Here is a 17,952-nt window from a genome sequence, read left to right as displayed (position 1 = left end):
GATAGTTTATGTGAAAAAAAAACCTAAAAGATTGACGGTTGAATTTAATTTTTTGTGCTTTGTACGAGATTATTTATTTGTTTTGAATTTATTAAGATCTTTGTTAGAGATTTTTACTAGTTTACTTAGTCCTTAATTTATGTTCTTATTTATAAATTAGCAGTGCATGTAATCAGGGTGGATAGTAAACTAATTTAGATGAATTCTCCATTTTTTTTCATGATGTATTACTCTCTTATAATTTTTTAATAAAATGGTTGTTCATCGTTAAAAGATAATTAGACTAAAGCACTCTTATAGCATATTTATTAGAGAATTATAAATAGATAATAAATATATGATAGTATAGAAGATGAAATCCCCTACTCAAATATACCAATCAATATATGATAGTATTGGGCATTAGTGGTTGTTAACTTGGTTAGGCACACGAACACATTTTGTGACATACTTTTGACACTTTATTAGATAATAAATTGAAATTATTAATTCGAACTATAAAAATAATATATTTTAGTGATGATTGAAAAAGTAGCCCAATAATACATGTAATAGATAATATTGTTAATGAATTGATGAGTTATTATGTTTGTTGGACAAGTGAAGCATTGGATATGACCTGCTGCACCACTTTTGTTTTTCGTATGGTATTTTCCATGTATTATTGGATAAGGTTTATTTGGGTTGTATTGGAAAATGCTACTTTATTTTAGTATCATTCTCATATTTTTGGTAATTTATTATAACTATAATTGTTATATTATTTATATTAAATAAGTGACAAATAACATACATGTTTATAAATGTTGAATGATGATCTAAAAGAAGATATAAATCATTTACATTGATGCTCATAAAAAGTTGTAACTCGTCTCCCACTACAATAAATTTAAGTTTTAGAGGCGAAAAATTTAGAGGCGGCATAAAGTCGATTCTAATAATAAGGGTATTAGGAGTGATAATACAACATCGCCCCTACAAGAATTTGATAATTTTTTTTTTAATTCGTACATAGTTAAGTCGCCTCTAATAATTTTAGGGACAATCTTTTAATTAATAGAGGCGACATTGTCACCCCTAATAAAATTAAAATTTAAACGTTGTGCTTTGGCAGGATTTTCCCGCTATTAAAATTAGGTGTTGCCCCTAAAAGTGTGATCTAACAAGAGATGTTTATTAGGGGCGACTTTTCGAGGCGAGAAAGTCACCCCCTAAAAGTCTGCTATAATTATAAAACCCTACTATCCCCTTTGACCTACATTATTCTCCTCTTTCCTTCTTTCTTTGTTTCAACCATCTATTTCACACCAAGAAAAAAAAATTGAAGAACCACGACCGACGGCCCCCCCATTCTGATCGGTCGTCATCCAACCCCACTCACAATTGTCCCATCCCCACCGGCCGAGCCCCATCCCCATCCTCTGTCGTCCTCTTTATTTTTTACACCCCAACCCCCTTTCTGGTGTTTATACAACCTCTCCAACCTGATCTCATTTTCAGACATTGTTCCTCTCCACCCCCTCTAAAATTTACAAGAACGTGTCTTCTTTTAGTGAGATTTATATATTTAAAAAAATAATTTGTGTATTTTTTTTTAATAAAAAAATCTTATTTGTTTTGTATTTTAACTATAGAATATTATTTGGTTTAAATTTTGAACAACATAAATGTATTTTTTTTTTCTTTTTGTAGAATAATTATTTTTGTGTTGTATATATTGAAATTTGTTTTGAAATAAAAGTGCATAGATAAAAAATTAAACTTCACGGTCATTACAAAAGATGTAAGCCGGGAAAGAAGAAACAAGCAAACAACCATACCGCTTGTGGGTACAGGCCTACTTTACCACATTATGGACTACAAAATTACAGGTTCTACTAACATAAGTAAAATTACAACTAACAAAATAAAGAGAGTGTCTATTACAAAAAAAAAAAAAGAAAAGCAGTTCACAAGCTCCTAATGAGAATCCTTTCCATTGAGCGTATTGATAACCACCCTTGAATCACTCTCCACAATAATAAAGTTGCAACCTTTGCCTTTAGCCACTTCCAAAGCCAAGCAGCAGGCAGACGCTTCCTCGCACAGAGCATCAGAAAACTCCAACCTTGCCGCGTGCACCCAAGTCACCTCACCATGGTGGTTTCTAGTCACAACTGCAATACACATACTTTCTATTCCTACTTTAATATCACAGTTTAGCTTAAACTAATCTTGAGGGGGTGGCCGCCAACTATCCAACAAGATTGGAGTAGGAGTAAGGAATAGATAAGCTTTATAATCTGTATTAGAGTAATGAATAGAGTCAATGTAATGTTTCACATTATTTAGAATATTATTGTGTACCTTGTCATTCCGAACCTGCCATATAATATCGACTGTTGGTTTTATGGTATTAAATCAGGTACACAACGAAAAAAGTCGTATTATTTGATTATCATTGTACCATATCCCAATAGAACTCTAAATGTGTGTACATTAAATCAAAATAATAAAATAGTAAGTTTAGAGTATATCTCTCGAAGCCTATGAGGGTATCCTCGAAACTTCTCGCAAATTGTATCATTAACCCAGTTGATAAGAAAATTACAATTGGACTCACACTAGTGTCTTCCAAATCGATTCACTACATACAAAAAATAGTGTGGGCTATTAGGATAAAATGTATAATGATGTTCTTGTTGAGTTCTCAATACATGAGCAAGACAGTTGAGAGAATTTTCTCTCCCTATTTTGAAAATAGTAACATAAAAGAGTGAATTTAATTTCTCAAATTATGCTCATATTTATAGTAGTTAAATTCTTTTATTTAAATAATATTTAATTTTTCAAATAAATAAATATCTATAACTGAATTCAGTTATTGATATTTATGAGAAAATTTCTTAACTACTGAGAGAATATCTCAACAACCTTGAAATATCTATAACCACTTTTCAAATTAGATATTTACCCCATTGAATTAATTAAATAATTAATTAACCAAAAAAGATAAACTCCATAGGGATAGGATATGCCATAGGCACCTACCATGTCTATTTAGGACAAGGTTGGTATTTTTTGTCCTAACAATTTCTGTCCTGACAAATCTTGTCTCGACAAATTTTGTCTTAACAATTTTTTATCTTTTTTTCCTATTTAATTAATTTGAAAAAATTATTTATTTATTACAAAAATAAATAATTACTATTTTTTCAATTCAAAATAAATTTTTCTAAACATCATTATACTACTCTTTATCTCGACCCTTGACAGTGTTTTAAGATGGCGATTCGGGGACCATGGACCTATAATTCTAAGCTCCAATAAACTAAATTATTTATTGAGTCTTGTTGACCGAGATTTTCGGCAACCAATAAAATATTATATGATTATAGAGCTGTAAGAAAATTAGAGAAGGATTTTTACGTGGTTGGGGCGTTAATGAGCCTTAGTCCACGAGTCTATCTTATTTATGGATGTATTTAATACAGAGAATGTATTTGGTGAGTGTTTCACTCTTATAAATACAGAGAATGTTCTTGGTGAGTATTTACTCTTCTTGCTCTTATTCAGCCCAAGATTCTCGACCCCATTTAATGAGTTTTGAAGGGTTATTTATAGTGTTTTTGGTGGGGTGATCCCCAGAACTTTTGTACAAGTATATCTGTAAGTATCCATAAAGTTGAGCATTCCCAATGAATATACCATGAGTAATGCATGGTCAAATCCCTAGGTGCTGTAGGGCTTTTATGTGGAATGTCCTTATTGTCTTTTGACTGATGTGACTCTTCACAGTGTAGCCGTCGATAGACTTAAATGATCATTACTTCGTAGCTGCAGGTTGGAGGTTGTGCCGTCAGACTTTATTGCGTGTAGCAGTCCCAACACGCTTCCTCCCATGCGGCATTAAATGCGACTTGATTGCTCAGGGGAAGCCTGACACCTCGCGGAGATGCCTTAGCGTTACTTGGGCTTCCGGGAGCATATGGGGTTCCATATGTCTACTCCGGGAGGCATGTCCCGGATGCTGCCTTATTACACAAAAACTTAGCAAATAGTTTGAATGATAAATTGTTTGATCCACGTGTCCTTGTTTAGTTGGTCCACGTATATTGGGCAAAATAAGGGGCAACAAGTCTCATCAACTAAATAATTCTTTGTTTATTAATTCCATGATTACTCCACTATAAATATGGAATCAAACTCTTAGTAATTATAGAATTATATTTATTGAGTTTGACTGCAATATCTATTAATATAATCAATTTCAGTGACTAGCCATCTATGTGTTGGTCCAAAATTAGTTTTGGTCAAATTGTCATTTTACCCTTCTAATTACTTCTTTATCCTTTAGTTCCATTAATTCACTAGTGGAAGTATAATTCAAGATCCTATCTAAATTTGCGTGCAACTTTTCAGTACCAGAATTAACACATAAAGGGAACCAACATTCGATCCGTTAGAAAAGTCAAGATTCTATAATTGTACATCATGTTTCTAGTCATTCACATTATTAGATTCCCAAAATAGAAGTTGTAAGAATCATCTTCTCTGTGAAACTTTAACGAGTGACTCAAATAAACTAATAACATGAACAAGAGTTCATGATAACTCAGGATTTAGACCGATCTACTATTGATCATCGTTATGATGTGAATTAGATCTTTATGATAAACGACGTGTTAATAAAGACAACTTTATTCATATTGATCCTTGTCATATATAATCTCTATTATATACAACACATTTGCTTTGATGTCTCATAACATCTGTAATCTGAACTGAGATTACTTGCACTAAAGAACGGGCATTAGTGAACTGTACTAGCAACCCTTGATTAAAGATATCATAACTTTAATATGAATTTGACTGTTTTATTTATAGCTAAGTGGTTTTAGTTCTCTGTACAACTACAAGCACAACCTTATATATGAATAATGAATTTTTTAATATTTAATATAAATGATTCAATAATAATATTAATAATTTAATATTCAATGTATATGTCAAAATATTCAACTCTTTATTAATAATTAAAAATATCTTATAAATTTTTCAGGACATAAACTCCAATATCGACAATAATCAATGCATAAAGAAAAACTTCATTTGCATCCCCAGATGAATTTAATCTAGTCCCACATGCGAATGACTGACCCAACGATAGGAAAGATACCCCACGGGAACGACCGCCACAAATGAAAAGCCAAATTACACAAGAGATGAAAAGATACTCCATAGATTCTTCCTCACCCCCACAAATAGGGGAAATCACATCATTAATATGGAATCTCTTATTAAGCACAACTTGAATTGGGAGGGCATTAGAAAGGATGCACCACCAAATGATCTTATGACGCTCTAAGATTTTTACTATTCCAAAGCTTGTTCTAGAGGGAGGGGGCGACCTTACAGTGAGGAGCCCATTACAAAGCTTGGATAAGATATGCAGATTTGCACGAGAAGCGTCCATTACTTTCCTTGGTCCAAATCCACTTATCCTTACCCTGACTAGAAGGTCTTCCCCTTTTAAAAATGGCAATAATAGCTTCATTGTCAAATTCAACTTCTTAGTATCACAATCACCATAATATGTCAGAAGATCAGCCACTTTGTCAAACCCAAAAGCATTAGATTTATTAAACTTTGGATAAAACTCTTTACTATGAGAAACCCAAGGATCATCCCAGATACTAGTATCCTTACCATTTACCACTACTATTTTACCATCACCTTTTTTTAAGATGGCTTTGGCTTTCACCATATTTTTTAAAACTAAAAATCTGAGTCTTTGTACTTGCAGTTAAAGAAATCCTTTCCTTTCAAGTACTTAGCTTCCAAGATTCGATAACAAAGAGGCTGGCTACCAATCAACAAGTTCCACCTCCACTATTAGCAAATAATAATAATAATCAAATTGGGTTGTTGTGTTTGTATCTTTGTAATTGTTTGGATGTGTATCTCTATTTTTTCTTTTCACCTATTTCTAATAAATGTTATTCTTTTTTTTTTCTTTTTTGCAGCGGCCTCAATGATGCATTTTGCATTAGTAATCCAGACAAACAAAAATCAAGAGATGAAGATTATTGTAAATTATTTGAAGAACAAGCTGCTTTCTAAATTGATGACACATTAAAATTTCTGATTATGATATAACACTGTATATTTTCTCTTTTTTGATTGAGAATTAGTCTATAAGTGAGAGAGTTTTGTAAATCTTTGAATTGAATTGGTTCTCAATAGAATATATATTTGGAATAAATGTGATAGTGCGTTTTGTAAATCTAACATTTCAATTTTCATATCAACATTATCACATCTATATTATGTTTCATATAAATAATTATATTATTGTACTAATTTAATTATATTTAAATATTTATGATATAATAATAATTTTATTTTTAAAAAAGTTAATTATTATGTTGGCCCTAAAAGTCAAAATAGATTCTGATAAATACTTGTAGGGGCGACATAATTATTTAATTTAATAATAAGTATTTAATTGTACACTAATTAATTGTAAAACAAAATTTATTCACATTAACACAATAATGGCATGTCTAAATGAAATCATGTAATTAATAACCAAATCATATTTTTTTTTCAATTTTAATTCATACCAAATAACATATAAATTCCAAATATATATTTTAAATAAAAATAAAAAATTAACTAAATAAATAAAAATAAAAAATTTAATTAATATTCCAATAAATAAAAAATTATAAACAAAATTTCGAAAATTTCTTTTTTTTTTCTTTTGAAAAATTGCCTACTAAAAACGACATGTTTTCTTCTTAAAGAAAAAAAATGATTTGTCGTTTGAGTAAGATTTCGAAAAGCAACATGTAGGAAATAACGCGCAGGGCCGGCCCTGAAATTTAGTGGACCATAGGAAAAAAAATATTTTTAGGCCCTCATTTAGAAAAAAATGTGGTATTTTTCAAAATTGATAAAAAAAAAATGTGTAATTTTAAAAAGGGATAAATTTTTTTGGGCCCCTGAACTAGGTGGGCCCTAGGCACAGGCCTAGTCCGCCTATGCTCAGGGCCGGCCCTGATGACGCGTTATTTTTTTTCTTCTATACGAAGAAAACAACTTGGAAGCCCGAGCTCACTACTCTTTTTGTGAAAAGATAGAAAATCTATCTAAAAAGAGTACAGAGAGTTTAGAAGTCTGATTACCCAACACTAATCAGTTTCCTTTTTCTTCTGCATATCCAAAGCTCGTGTGGGATTGAAACTCAAAGAATCAATAGCTGGAGGTATTTCGATCTTTTGTTCATAATGCATATATGTTCAATTTATTCTACATTTCATACATGATCATATATGTTTCATATCATTTGAAAGTTCTTGTACTAGTAATGTCTAAGATCGATTCACTTATTACCAATTTTGAGATTAATCCGTTATCAACTTCACTTTACCATAGAAATTTAAAAGCAAAAGCAGAAAAAAATTAACAACACCAATTTACAAGCTTCCTCGGACATTGAAAACAAATTCCAACTGATATTACTTGGGTTCCTTTGAACCAGGGTAATAATTCCACTATTTCCAATTGTAAATTTACAATCAGTTTGTACAATCTTACAATTCTAATATTAAATTAAGTGATTACCCAAAATAGCTAAATCCCTTAGCCTTACAAGCAAGATCCCCTTGCCTTATACATTGAATCCCTTCAATGTTCAATTCAATATGAAATCCTTCAGATCTAATGAAGAAGTTGCCTCTAAGATCCCCTCAGTCCAAGCTCATCTTCATCTAACCAAGAACACCTACCATGGATCATCAATCTTGATGAACTTGCAAAAACAAAGATAGAGAGAAAAATACAACGATGATAACAATATCAAAAAACTTTTTCGATCTAAGATGTTAGTTCTCTCTAGAGATGAGAGACAAGACCAAAAATTAACGACAGTTGTAACTAAAAATACCTACAACTTAACTAACGTGAACTAAGTACATACTTAAAATTCTAATTATACACACACTCTAGACAAGATTGAAACTAATTTGTCAAAAAAGAAAAAAAAAACAAAGATCTTACATCATTCATATAAATTTTTAACATTACTATAACTTGTTGCGTGCTTGTTTTTTATATTGTTAACTCTTATTTTAGTACTGTAAATCATTTAATTATTTTAAAAAATTAATTAATGTATGCTATAATTATAATATAAACTATCATATAAATAAAATTTAATTTATAATTATTTAAATGTTAGAAGTATAAGTAGGTGTACCAATATTTTTTTTAACAAACTAAAATAACAATTATAAAGTCGAGTTTAACAATTAGCCTTATACGGCCAAAGAGAAGCAAGACTGGAAAAGAAGTCATGTACTCTCATAATTAGCCAAATTTTCAAGATCTTGTGAAAAATGATGATTTTTATAAAGAAGTTTAGATTAGAATATCTAAAGAATAGTAATGAAGATATTATTGGAGTTTTTTGATGGAGATTGCTTCGAAAGGAGCACATTTTGGACTTGTTTGAAAAAGTAAAGTATGAAAGCTACATATGATCAACACATAATGATGTGCTTGTGATAAAAATATATATAGAATAAATAAATAAACAAAAATCATTGGCTCACTAATTTTACGGGTGAACAATATTCAATCCAATTAAATTCAACCGAAGCGATTCAGTTTAATTCAATTATAAAAAATTAGATATCCAATTACAATTAAAGTAGATTGGATGATAAAAGTTGGATTTTAATTAAATTGGATCACTTATTAGATGTTAATTTCAAAATCTATTTAAAAAATGATCAAATCCAGTTATATTTATATACATTAAAAAAAAATATTTATATTGATTTTATATAATAAAAAATTGATAAATATCCAATTACATTTATATATATTAAAAAATATTTATATTGATTTATATAATAAAAAAGTAATAAAAAAATAAAAATATATATTAATTATATTTTTAATGGCTTTTTATTTTTCTTGAATTTGTAAAACTTGGTTGTTCTATGTATTTATTTTCATGATGTTTTGTTCTATTTTATTACTTGGTAATGTTGTTGTTTTAGTTATTTCAAATTTTTAGTTACATTACACTTGTAACAATGATATTTTTATGAAATATTAAACTTAAATAAAAGGTGATATTTAGTTTTTAATTATTTTTCTCTTCATATTTTTAAGTTATATAATATTAAAAATTAGGTATGCAATTGGATATTCAATTGAAAAATCGATTTAATCCAATTAGTAATTGGATCGGATTGGATTGGATTTTGAGGTCTAATTGGATTGGATCGAATGATAATTTTTCAAATCTAATTACTAATTAGATTGGATCGGATAAGTAAAAAAAAGATAGATTTGATCAGATGTCCAGCCCTACTCAGTATTGATGGATGGATCATAGTGTCATACGAACTTGTACATAAGAGCATCTTTGGTCCCATACATTAAATTTGGTGTCACAATATAACCAAATTTGATGTCAAAAACTATTTTCACTCCAACCACAATACCAAAAATTACACTAAAAAAATAGACTAATTAAAAAAAAATTCCTAAACTTTGACATGTACAAAATCATATCCCCTGAATTTTTTTGACTGTTAAAATTCTCTTGGAATTATTGAGATCGTTGGATTTAAAGACTTTTGTTCGATTTCATGTAATTTTACTAATTCAGTGATTGTTTATGTACTAAATCATGCTCCCCAGACTTTGATATCTACTAAATCATACCTCTCGAACTTTGACAAGTACCAAATTATGCCCCATAAACTTTCATCCATAATAGACTTTTCTTACTAAAATTGGACAAAAGTCCTTAAATTCAACAATCTCAATAGTTCAGGGAGGATTTTTAACGACCTTAAAAGTTCATGGGACATGATTTGATACATTTTAAAATTTAGGAAGCAAAAATCATAATTAGCCAAAAAAAAAATATTCTTTATTATTATATTATTTTTTTAATGTAATAAAAAAGAGTCACGCATGCAACTGACAATTTGAACTTTATATTTTGTGTGTTAAATTTTTCTAAATTTCTCAAAATTTACAGGATGTCTTAAATAATTATAATGTACACGACCATAAAATTAGACTAATTTTTTTTTCGAGATATTGAAATAGACTAAAAAAAAATAAGACAACACACAATAAATTAAATGTCAATTTTATAAGAGAAATTTGACAATTCATGATTAAAAATTGCGCATGGTCTTTTAGTATGCCACATTAAAATACATAGAAATTTAATACTCTAAAGTTAATTAAATCTCAAAATACCCTCCTCATACCTTCCCTTTTTCTCTCAGCCCTCTTTTCCTCTCTCTGTAACTCTCACCAAACCCAACTGATACCCACAACCACAGAACAAGATTGAACCAGACCCAGACCAAACCCACGACCACCGCACCGCCTCTGGCGAAACCCACTCCGAAGACAAAACGTAGGACAAAATCAAAGAGGATATCGCAAAACCACAAAGAGAAACCGTGAAACCCAAAGCCCTAAAATCTCAACCACCCCGAAATCCCTACCCATCATTGGAATTCTCAACTCGATTATTTTCTATATTTTTTTTAGGTTTTTGACGATGTCGTGAAACATCACTAAATGTCACTATATCGCGAAACATCGCTAAATGTCTCTATATCGCGAAACATCACTAAATGTCGTGAAATTATACTCAAATTTTCACGATGATTAGCGATGTGCTGTGCATTTTTTAGTCTCATATTACAAATACTTCGCTAATATCATCGCTAAATACACAAAACATTGCCAAATATCGCTAAACTTCATCCCTAACATCAGATTTGTTCTATCATTACAAATACATCGCTAAATATCGCAAAATATTGCAAAAAACTAGAAAACTAGAAGAAAGAAACGCAAAAAATGAGAGAGGCCGTGAGAGAAGATGACGGCGAGGCCTTACGACGGGGGTTCTGGGTCTGTGTGTTCGACGGTAGGGGTTCTGGGTCGGGGTTAGTGCTATAGAGTAAGATAGTTAGAGAGAGAAGTTTTTTTTGAAATGGAAGGATATTTTTAGGAGGAAAAAATTATTAAAAGTATATATATATACTATTTCTAATTGGGTGGTATATTAAAACAACATGTTTTACATTTAAACATATTAGAAAAATGAATGTCGTTGCTACAGTGCCACGACATGTATGTCGTGCTGTGCACTGTAGTCACACAACATATTTGATGAGGTAATTGAAATCTCCTTGGAGACAAATCCAACTTCAAACCACCTAATTGCAATCTCCTTGGAGCTACTCTAAGTGCATGTCGGTCTGATCCAACTTGCATTTTGAAAAATTCATAAAAATATGTATCATGTTGTATCAGATAATAAAAAAATATATGTCGCAACAATTTATAGTTGGCCGGCCCGACACAGTTTTATCATTTTTCTTAAACACACCGATTCATTTTTTATACGGGCTAGAATTCGTATTCTATATTTTTATTATATTTAATAAGCGAATTACTAAACTATATGTATCTTTATTTCATAAATAATTTTAATTATTTTATACAAATTTTCAACCATAATTATAATCGTATAAAAAAATAATTATACTTATTAATCTATATATTTACTATCAATTTAATTGATTTATAATTAATAAAAAATATTTATAATTATCAGATTTTTTCATGGGCCATGCTTTCGGGTTAGTGTATTCATGCTTACTTGTTATGCTTTCGGGCTTATCGTGCCGTGTTGTACTTAAATTCATATTTTCGTGTCGTATCCTGTCAATTCTTATTATCATGTCAAAATATATATTTTTTCATGTTGCATCGCATTCATACCTTCCAAATTTATGCCAATTTATGTTGTGTCAAAAAGCTCAATCTGTATTTACAATTCTACTCGTGACTAATGATATACTGTAAAATTAAATCACTCGAAAATTATTTTTTTTTTCTTTGAAAGGTAAAAATAAATCTATCAAGATAAATAAATAGGAGTAAATATGTAATATCTCAAAAACTTAATTATAAAAAATTAGGGTTTATTATATATTATGGATAATTAGAGAGTACAAATGGGATTATGATGCTACTAGTCTAATTCAGCGTGAATTATGAATTTTGTCATAAGTGGATAAATAAGTGTAATTTATTAATTATAGAGATTTATTTAGAATATGTGGGTATAATGTGAGTTATTTGTGTAATTAAAATATTTTTCAAGTTTGGCGACTTTGGAGACCCGATTGGAGGCCAATAATGTCACAACAGGTTTTGTTGGCAGTTTTAATTGTTATTGAGGTAAGTTGGTTTTGGATTAACGGGGTATTTCAGGGTACTCGGGGTTGACCAAATACCCTAGGGATAAAAATTTCTTAGTAGCTAAAAATGGTAAAATATCTTTTGTTAAATTCTTTTATTATTATTATTATTATTATTATTATTATTATTATTATTATTATTATTATTATTATTAATTTTTTTAAAAGTTGATGATATATATAAGATAAGTATTAATCAAGAGAAAGAAAAATAAACCATGATCACTCTTCTCTCGAGCTAGCCAAAACCAAGCAAGAAGGGACCAATTTCTTTGATTCTCCTCTATCCAAATCTATCCCTCAACCCATTAGTAGCAACTAGAGATAAGCCACTTGAAGAGAAAGCTTGAGGTAAGAGTTTAGTTCATTTTCTTTCTTGGAAAGCTTAGGTTCTAAGGTTGAATTTCGGTTCTATTATTACTGGGATATGGATTAGCATTTGGTTTTGTTTCTGGGAAGTTTTGGGACTGGTTTCGAGGCTCCTTTGAAGGTTTTAATGTTGTAGAGAGGTGATAGCCAAGTTTTAGTTTTTAAGCTCAAAGCTTGAGCTCTCATGGCAACTTTTGTGTTTAAGGATGATTTTGATTTCTATCATGTAGAAAATGTTATATTGATGTCATAGAACTGTTCTGTGAAGTTTAGAAAAAATTGGTTAAGTTTTGAGACTTTGAAAACTTGAAATTTTTGAGTCCTTGCGGTTATAAACCAGAATTCCAGATGGTACAGCCCTGTACCAACCAAAATTTCGTTTGGCAGTAATCAAGAAATATCGATTTTTGTATTTTGGTCATAACTTTTCACTCAGGTGTCTATTTTAGCGTTCTATGTACCGTTTTGAAGCTTGTGAAGAGCTCTACAGTGTGAAGCATAAATTAGAGTTGAAATATGTATTTTATTTTAGGGTTTTCTTACCACGAGGTTTGGTAGAATACCCTAGATTATTTTATGCGAGTATTATGGAGTGTAATAGAATAAACACTAACTAATTTATTGTTGTTGTGACATAGGGTCAGGATTGTTGGGTGTCTCTCCACTTGGGTTGGCTGACATGCATGAATCTGGATTAAAGGTAAGAAAAATATATTTGTACAACATAGCATGTCAAGTTACGATTATTATCGTTATGACTCAATTATGATCAAGGCAATGGAACAGTGATTTCCGTTCAGTGATTGAAATCACGACGTCAAGTGAAATTTTTTTTAGGTTTCCTACTTGTTGATTGTCTTATTAGACGATCACAGAAATAGATCGATACCAGGTTAGGGCATCGAGTTGCCTTATTAGGCAATGTAATATATGGATGTTAGGTTAGGGCACCGACTTGCCTTATTAGGCAATGAGATATATGAATAACGGAGAAATGATATTTGAGTTTTCTGTTTGACAACGACAGTAACATTTGAATATCAGTTTTCAGTATGAGGGTTATTTTATTAAACAACGATAAAGACATTTGTATGTCAAGTGAGGCCTCAAAATTGTTTTGCTAGAAAAGTAGTGATAATTGTTACTTTATGAAGGAACAACTATATTTATTATTATTGGACTGGTAATTGTGGATAACTGTATTTCTTTATATTGACATTCATTGTGTTTGAATATGTATGCTGACCCAGATTTAAGTATACAAGTAATATACGATTGTTTGATTCTGATGATGTGAATTTACTTGTTGATATTTTTGTGATGAATTATATGATTGTTATTGTTTTTCTTACTGAGTCTTTGTGGCTCACAAATTCTTTGTGGTGCAGGTAAGGGCAAGGAATGACTAGGACAGCCATGAGATGACAATCTTTTCCGGTAAATGTACATATCGACTTATCCAGCTTGTATGGTCAAGTTGTTAGGAGTTGTTTTGGGTTGTACCTGATGTATATTTTGACTTACTGTTATATATAGCCCTTTTTGTAAAACTTTTGTAACAAGGGATTCTCGAAATAAATATTTTTAGCGATGTTATTTTGTTCATTGTTGTGATTTAATTTTAGTGAAGTTTTTAATATTATCATAGATTTAATCAAATAGTTAATCTATTAATACTAAACTATGTTCTAAAAGTATACACGTGGCATCTTTAGGAGTTAGGGCGTTACAAAGCACCTCTTTGACCATCTCTTCGACTCGCCACAAGAAGGTTCCTCAATTGTTGTTGCCTCCGTCAAGGTTCGTTAAGGTAACACCGATGATGCTTTGGACTTATCCTTAGATTGTTGCGGTTTGGGCAATTGCTAGAAATGAAAAAGGAGAAGCATTTGCATTTGCCTCTTGGTTCTTTGAAGGAGGCTTTTTGCCATAAATGGTTGAAGCTTTGGCTCTTAGATTTGCTTGCAATTAATGCCTTTTACTTGGTTTTTCAAATTTTATTTTTGAGTCTGATTGTCTTAGTTTGGTATCTAAATTTAATAATCATATTTTGTTGTAGTCTTATAGGATTGGTTTTGAATGATTTTGGTTCATCTTTCAAACTATTTAAATATGTAAAAATGATACAAATTTGTTAATATGACGGCTCACACTTTAGCTAAGTATGCTTTGTCGACTACTGTTAATAAAGTTTGGTGGCCCGACCATCCTATTTGTATTCAGTCTTTTATTTTATATAATGCAACTAATGAATGAATACAAGCTTGTCCCCTCCCCTTGGTGTAGAGTTTTTTTTCTTCCAAGGTGGAGTTTTCTTGGGACCTTTTTATCTGAAAAAAATAATAAAATTAATAGGAGTAACATATTTTTTACATATCTAAAATGTAAAATTACTTATTTAACCTCTATAATTAGTGCCTAGCCAATATATAAGAGGAGTGTTACCGTCAACCTCCTATTAAAATCTCTTAGTCAATCTTCATACCCGAAAACATATGTGGAATACTTTTTATTTATTTATTTTTTTCATGGCAGTGTTCGTTATACTTACAACATCACCCCTATAAATTTTTTAAAAATTTCGAATAGTTTACAGTGCCAAAAATACGTTTGAAGTTTTCTAAACACACGTGGTAAACTGGGATATCAGGAACTCTGTTATCGACATTGTAAGCTATTCAGAATTTTTCAAAGATTTACAGAAATGATACTGTAACTATAACGAATACCGTTGTAAAAAAAAATTAGAAAAAATATTTTTACATATAATTTTAGGTATGGAAACTGACTAAAAAATTATAATAGAAAATTGTAATTAGCACTCAATATATAATACAAGAATAGCTTTTATATTTTTCTATTAAATTATAATTTGGAGGTAAAATGAATCAAATTGATACTGAATTGACGTCAAACGATTTTTGAATTTGATGACTAAAATAGATAAGTCATCACTGTTAAAAACTTCAATTTGTTAACAAATTAATTAAAAATTGGTATTTTCTTGACAGAAAAATGGTATTGTAGTGAACATTCTTTGTCCTTAGGTCATCAAATTATTATTTAAATTTGTATTAATCAATACCCAAAAGAACAAAGATGATGTTCTTGTTGCTGCAAAGTTTTTCCTTTTTTTGTGAAAGGTGCAATAAAGTCTTACTCTGAGTACTTTCTGCTGAACATAAATAACACAGAAGAAGACAGACTGAATTTATATGGCAGTTTTTTCTTTATTTTATTAATTAATTAATATTGCTATTTATTTAGGAAAATTTACATAATATACTAACTTTTGCTATTTTTTTGCAAAAATACTGTCAGGCGGAATTTTGTACTTTTTTACTGTGTTTTTTATAAGTTTCATACTGCAGTATACTATGTTAAGTTTTCACTGGTGTTCTACTGGTGTTTTACTAGTGTTCTACTGTTGTTTTGAGTTGTTCTGATTTGTGTTTTACTGGTGTTTTATAAAAACACAGTATTTTTGAAAAAAATTCCGTGTGACAGTATTTTTGTAAAAATTAACCCAAATTCCAGTATTTTTTGTAAGTTTCCCTTTATTTAAACTAAGAGCACCTTCAACTCTTTTATGACCTTTTTCATTTAAAGATGCTTCAAAATCATGTAAAGAAAGAATGAAGCTTCATCAAAAATATTTTATTAAAATCTATGTTTTTTTTTATATAAAATAATTAAATTTAATTTGTCACTTCTATTATTTAAAATAATAAAATAGGTTTAAAATATTATATTTAAATAATGTAAAAATAAATAAAAAATCTATAGTGGTGTAATATAACAGTACGAAGTAAAATAGAGAAAGTAGAATTTTGAGAATCTATTTTGAAGAATAGAATAGAAAAACTAATGAGAATGTCCTAAGAGATTTTTTTGATCGGTATCCTGGGTATGTTTGATATTGTTTTTTGTTTTTAAAATTGTGTTTTCAAAAAGAAAAATAAAAAAAAAATTGTAGTTTTTTAAAAAACAAGACCAATTTGGTTAATAATTTTTTTTTTAAAAAAAATGTTTTTAGTTTTTTTAGCCAAAAAAAAATTACTTTAATACTCGACACCTTGATCCAAACCCAGACTCTGGATCCAGTTCTAGAACCGACCCCGACCCCTGGACCAGAACTCAAACCCGACCACAGTCTCAGATCTCGAATCCCAATCTCAAATCTAGCCCGACCTAGACCCTGGATCTTAGCACCGGCACCGACCCCAGCCCCAGCCCCGAAACCTTCCCAGCCCAGCTCGGCCCAAACTCCAGACCCACAATCGTAACAAAATAATAAGAAAAATAGATATTTGTGGCAATATACCCCAACTATACATTTAGTTACACTTAAGCCCAAAACTTATTTTTTATGGTAAAACCCTCTGAACCTCACTTCTATTTTACTCATTACACATCCGTCCAAAAATCCCAGTTAAGTGCCACAGTGGACTATCCATGTGACAGTCAGTAGTCCCGTGATCCGTAAGGGGAAACACCGGGTAAGCTGTGCAATCCCACATCGCTTGGGGAAGGTCAAGTGGGATGATTCTGAGGCTGTGTAGGTATGAGACTACACAGTTGAAGAGAGCTTAAATGGATTGATTGGTACTAACTATATCAACAAGGTGCATCTTGTTTTTCGGTAGCCCATCACGAAAGAACTCCACAGTTAAGTGTGCTTGACATGAGGTAATTTCAGGATGGGTGACCTCCTAGGAAGTTATCCTAGGAAGCGTGCGAGTGAGGACAAAGCACGCTGGAAACACTCGTGTTGGTATATAGGGCCAGTCATTAGTCCATGAAGTAGCCAGAGTGAAGTACTCGTGTATAAGAGCTACGATTCTGTGGGTGTAAGGGCTCAATGGAGGCTTGAAGTGGGGACATTACAAAACGGTATCAGAGCCTTGACCCAGCCGGAAGTGTGGTCGACGAGGACGTCAGACCCCATAAGGGGGGTGATTGTGATTGTGACAGTTAGTAGTCTCGTGATCCGTAAGGGAAAACACCGGGTAAGCTTTGCAATCCCACATCGCTTGGGGATCAAGTGGAATGATTTTGAGACTGTGTAGGTATATGACAGATCAAAGATAGAGAGAGAGAGAGAGAGTAGTCAAACTTGGTGTTCTCGTCACCTGGGGCTCACTGGGGTTGTTGGGTTCATCACGAGGAAGGATTTAGTTCCAGTCACAGGGGAAGAAGAAGAAGGAACTCGCGTGATGGTTCCAGAAGAAAGAAAGAAGAAAAAGAAAACAAGGAAAAAGAAGAATTTTTTTTTTAGAAAAAA

The sequence above is a fragment of the Cannabis sativa genome, chromosome 3 (assembly GCF_029168945.1).
Source record: "Cannabis sativa cultivar Pink pepper isolate KNU-18-1 chromosome 3, ASM2916894v1, whole genome shotgun sequence".
In the NCBI taxonomy this organism is placed as follows: domain Eukaryota; kingdom Viridiplantae; phylum Streptophyta; class Magnoliopsida; order Rosales; family Cannabaceae; genus Cannabis; species Cannabis sativa.
This window is presented reverse-complemented; position numbering follows the sequence as displayed.